This window comes from Cynara cardunculus, assembly GCF_001531365.2.
Source record: "Cynara cardunculus var. scolymus isolate 2C chromosome LG 5, CcrdV1, whole genome shotgun sequence".
In the NCBI taxonomy this organism is placed as follows: domain Eukaryota; kingdom Viridiplantae; phylum Streptophyta; class Magnoliopsida; order Asterales; family Asteraceae; genus Cynara; species Cynara cardunculus.
The window spans coordinates 33,517,766-33,524,112 of NC_037532.1; positions in this window are offsets into that span (position 1 = coordinate 33,517,766).

Genomic DNA, 6,347 nt, shown 5'->3' on the forward strand with positions numbered 1-6,347 from the left:
AATTATAAATAATTAATATTAATATATAATGTATAATTAAAATTAATTAATAGTTTTTTATTTATTAATAATTAATATTTATTTATAATGAGTAGTAATAAATAATAATTAAATGAGGGCTATAATTGAAAAAATGACAAAACTTCTTATAAACTATTCCAACTACAAGCCCTAAATAATAATTAAATGAGCGCTACAATTGAAAAAATGACAAAAAAAAAAAACTCCTTATAAACTACTTCAACTACACTTTCAATATGCTAGCTTATAAATTAAGTTACTTTATGTTTGTAAAGGTGTCCGGACCAAAGCCCGACTAATCCTCGGCAAATTTGGAGGCTAAACATGGCCCCACTTAAATGTCGCCAACACTCCTCTCCCAGGGCTCGAACTCGGGTTCATGATTATGCCATGCCCAAGCCTTTACCACTAGACTGGAAGGTCTTTGACAATCTACTTTATGTTCATCCAAAAATGTACCAAAAAATAAGCTAGCTTATGTTTGTCAAACAATGTATTACATGAATACTACCAACGATGGTGGAAAGGTACGATCTTACATACATAAAATGTTTTAACTTTTTTAATGAGAAATATCAAATTTTATATAAACAGAATGTTTTCAGAATTGAACTGTGGATGAACATATGGCAAACTTCTCTTCTTTAAGGTCTCGGTGCAAAGGTAAACATATTGGGGGGGGGGGGGGGGGGGTTACTTCCCGATACTGTATTTGAAGCAGTTGTTCGTATTCCATATATGGATAGAACCTATAACGGGGGCTCGAAAAACTTCATACGATAAGATCCTGTTTGTTGGCATACAACTGATGGAAACTAGTCTTACTTAGCGAATTAAAGTATTTACGTCATTGGTGATATAAAACTAATGACAGTAATATAAAAATATATTTTTATCGGTGTAACTTATGTTTCAGGTTCAAGATACGTGGATCAGATAATCCTCCCACCAAACCAGAACCCCACACTCTATCCTTATATCGTAGCTTTATCACATTGTTGGATAAAGGGGTTTTATGCCCATTTCAAACTCGTAAAACAACGTCAAGTCCAAACAAGTAGATATCGAAAATATGTTCGTGGGTTTGCATAGTCTTTTATGACAGCTTTGTTTTGACATGTAATTTGCCCGATCGAAAATACAGCGAAGTATTTTGATCTTAAAAGAGTTGTATTTTTGGATGTGAAATGATAAATAAAATACACAGTTAATTTATAGATATAGTTGTGTACTGTAAGAATTAAACCACTATAACTGGAAGCTCCATCCATGAACTGCTTCAAACCACTTAATTAGTGTCCGAGCACATGTTCTACCGATATTAACCAGAAAAGTCCAAAATAACTTTTGTATTTTTCCCAAACGAATATATTTTTGTATGTTCAACCATGGGCCTTGGCCTGTTGTTTTTTGTTTATACACTTTATGTGTAAAGAGTCCTTGATTTTGTCAATGGTACCATAAAATGAATCAACCATTAAGAACAGTAAAAAGTTTTTACACTGCAACAAATAATACCATTAATGCCTCAAATCTTCATTTGGATTCGGGATTTAACGTTGAAATGGTAAGCCATGAACAGGACGAACTTATTAAACATGACAATCTGACATGTGTTACAATTAAACCATAATTACTAACGATATAAATGGAAAAACCGAAACTACACTGACAATAAATGATAATTCGTACAAATTATAAAAATAAATTAAAAAAAATAAAGGTTTACAGTTTCATATCATATATTATTTTATTGAATTTTAGCAGCAAAATGGGTTCGTGACGGACCCACAAATTTTTGGAAACGGTTGCACTTTCTAGAATAAAACGGTTGCACCTTTCACGAACCTAATTTTTTTTACCTTACTACGGATGAACAATACGATGATACGTGCTACCTAACCACCTTTCTAGATCGTCTATGTTCGTGATGATAATCCAATCAACATGTTGAGTGGATTTATAAATAATTAGGTTGATAAAATATATTTAATTTAATAATACAATATTAATTAAAAAATGGGTTTAAATATTTATTTGTATAATAAATGAAGATGAGACATTTATTTGATCATTGAAAAGAGAAGAACGTGAGAACCCCGGCCCCTGATTTATGTTCTGCCTCCCTGTTTTTTGCTTGCTTATTATTAATGTCTTCCCCCTGTCCGTACGTTTAATGTTTTCCTGCCACGTCTTGGTTTTTGTAATCATTTTATTATTATTCCAATTAAATTACCTTTTTTTAATGTTTATTTTGTATACTATATTATAAAATATTTGATAAAAAAATTTAAAAACTATTTTGATGTATGAAGTATGGTCTATTGATACATATTACTTAAAATTTAAATTACAAGTAAATTGTGCATAAATACAACTTATTAAATCTCGATGTTTGAATTCGTATAACTAACTGCAAATAAACATAATCAAATAGAGTATAAACATTTTAGTATAATTATCGACTTCTAACAAATAATTAATTATTATTTTTATAAGATAATTATATTATTAAATCAAATATAAATTACTCTATTATTATACCTAAATTAAATTATAAGAAAATAATTAAATTAAAATTTTACAAAAAAATAAGAAATTTTAAATAGTTAATTTGAAACTAATATCTATATATTTTTGTTAAAATTTTATAATATTTTCAAATATTTATATTTTATAAAAAACATCATTGTTTTCTCAAAATCACATAAGACCATACTATATCGACTGAGAGAAAGAATAAAATGAAATATTAAAATCAATATGTATCTCGCTGCATTGCGTGAGTACCCTTCTAGTAATTTCAAAAGGCTTTAGATTTTGAGTGATTAAGGGGTTGTTTATAAAACGTTTATCAGGTAAACACTTATCGATAAGATGTAAAAGTCATTATTCTTATTTATTTTTTGTGGTAACATTTTTCGACATCAAAATTGATTGATGGTAAATGTTTATAACCCGGTAAACGTTTAACAGACAATAGTCGTCACTTTTACTTACTGAGTAAAACTATTAATCCTTGTTTTTTCTCTTACTGAATAAAATTCTCGGTCTTTTTTTTTATGTTCAACGATAAGGTAATGAATCAGTAATTGCTTACCAAGGTAAGTGTTCAGTAAATGAAAATTATTCGACTATTTTTCGAACAATTAAATTTCTGTACTTTCTAAAAACAATTAATAATTTTTTTGATCTATAAAACTGGTTAATTAAGAGGTAGTTTAGCGTTTTGACCATTTTATTTACGTTTCTATTTAAACGACTGAATATAAACTCATCATTTGACCTTTTTCTATAAATTTTTAATATATAAAATGTCATGTAGACTGAAAGTCCATTTGCCAGACAAAATGAATACAGATAAAAAGAGTTCAACGTTTGTTAAACTAATTGTAAAACTAAAATAACCTTTACACTAAACTAGAAGGGTACTTGAATGCATCGAGACACATCTTGATTTCAGTGTTTCGTTTTTTATGTCGATATAATATGTTTTTTTGTGCTTTTGAGAAAACGATAATGTTTTTATTTTTGAATAAAATATAAATCTAAAAATATCGTAATTTTTTTAAAAAATATCGATATCAGTATCAAATTAATCTTTTTAAAAGTTCTTGTATTTTGGTGTAATTTTCTTAATTAAAAATTTTAATTATAATTTAATTTAGGTTTAATAATATAATATTTTAAAAAGATAATAACTAATTATTCTGGTAGAACTCTATGATTATCCTAATTATATTTGAGATTTTTTATATTTAAAATGAGATATTTATTCAGTATTTGATTATGTTAATATGCAGTTAGTTACCCGAATTCAAATATGTAGCTTTAATAAGTTGTATGTATGCATAATTTACTTGTAATCTTAAATTTTAAGTAATATGCATCAATAAACAGTACTTCGTGCATAAAAAATGGTTTTTAAGAGTTATTGTCAAATGCTTCATAATATAGTATAGATATGAACCAAAGTTTGTTACATTTTGATACATTGCAATCGATTCTAATATGTAAACATTGTGTTGATGGATGGGCTTGTGGGTCGATCCAAATCCGGCCCAGCATTGTTCTGCATCTCTCTCAACTCTCAAGGCCCATTTAGATGCCAATTGAACCCAATTCACCTTACGGGTCATTTTTAAGTTTATGGTCAAACCATCCGTTGACTCGTTTGGTTTTGATAAAATTACATAAACAGTCCCTACAGTTTTACTTTTACCTACTATGCTTCCAAGTCAAACATTTTAGCCCGTTGACCCGAGGAAGAGCGAAAAGAAGGTTAGGTGTTTGTTCGGGATTTCCATCCAATCTCGTATTGAATTCTTGATCGAGGTTTTTGCATGTTTAAATAGTTGTTTTAAGCTGTAATCGATGTTGTAAATAAATTATATTCTCAAAAAACGAGAAGCAGTAAACATCATTTTGAATCGACAACAGACATTAATATCATATCAACCTACTTTGATATTTATTTGTACAACCAACTTTATATTTAACTTTACGTACATGATATGTTGGGCGTTCTTTTTCTTGTATAATGGGGTGGACCTATTAAGTACCGAGCGGGGTCCTGTGCATCTGCTCAACTTATTTTCGTAAGTAGAAGTTTTTTATGAGGTATGAAAGGTGTATTCGCTAAACTTTTGAAGGGTGCTCTATGATATTCGAAAATATGAAGAACATCAATAAAAAACCAAAAAAAAATCTCATTTAATCAACCAAAAAAGTCTATCGAAGTCGACCAAAAACCGAAAAGGTCCTCGAAATCAACTAAAGAACTTAAAAAAATCCCTCGAAACAGTGGAATTTCATTAAAAGTAAAAACACATAGAACGACTTTACGATGCTTTGATCCACCTTAAAAACATACCCATTCAACAAAAATTCTAGATCCCTGTGTAACATGTATTAAATCTAGAACAAAACCAAAATAAAAACAAAGAAGATAAACCCCCCCCCCCCCCCCACTTTCTTAATTGAAAGTGGTTCCTCTCACACGTTGATTTTTTTTATTATTAACCTGGATATTTAATCCGTTATGTGAGCCGACTAGTCTCAGAGCGACTATCTGCTTTACAGATAGCCTGGAGTCACCGCATTTGAAACTCTGTGGTCACAAGGGGATATTTAATCTCTTCTTGGATTTCAATCCGAGACCTCCTGGTACTTTTGACATTTGGAGCCAAGCTCAAACCAATCAGACACCACCCTTGTGGTTGATGGTTTTGTTGAATATATCTCAATTTTTTGTTACTACTGGTTTTTGCAATCATGCTATAATTGGTCGATAGTTTTGTTGAATATATATCAATTTCTTGTTCTTTTAGTTTAAAAACAAATTAATTAACCTAATACTAATACCAATTCATTTAGAAAGATATTATCTAAATAATAGAATAATTTTCTGTTAAGTTAAACAATATGCTAAATAAAATAATCGAAGCCTGAACTAACCTTATTCAGTTAATCAATATCGCAAAAAATCCAAACCAAAATTCACCTTATTTGATTAACTGAACCTTTTAACTCACAAACTGGAATAGCCTGTTGTCGTTTGGTTCGGGTGAATTATTCGGTTCCAGATCTTTTTATACCCGTAGGACCTCCAGTCAGCTAAGTTTCTGGATCCGCCACTGTCTTTCTGATACAACAATGTAACACACGTCCGTTAAATAGGGCACCGATTCACAAAGTCTAATGTATAAACCAATAAGCCGTCTTTTCTGTTTAAAGAAGACTTTGAAGTAACTTAAAAACATGATAATGTTTAAAAAGATACATGGGATTTTGTGATAAGTTGATAGTGAGAACATGGGTGGTTGTTTGGATGACATTATAAATTTGCTTACACAATTTCTGTTATGCATACATATCTTGGTTTATATTATAATCAAACAAAGAGAACCCATGATGGTTTTTTTGACCAAAGAGAATCCATGATGTTTTATTGAACCCAAATTGTATAGAAATTACAAGATTTGGTATATATGAATGTAAATTTTGAGGGGTTAGTTTAACTGGTAATAAGTTTTTGATTTTTGAGGCTTTTATTTATAGGTGACTGGTTCGAGTCCCTCTAAAGTCAGTGAGGATTTATCTGACTGTGTTTTCAAGACCCTGTGAAACTAGTCGAGGTACATGCAAACTAGTCTCGACACTCATGATTAATATATATATATACACACACACACACACACTATATTATAAAGTATTTGACAAAACTCATAAAAAACCATTTTTTATGCGTAAAGTACTGTTTATTAATGCAGATTACTTAAAACTCAAGATTACAAGTAGATATTGCGTAAGTACAACTTATTAAA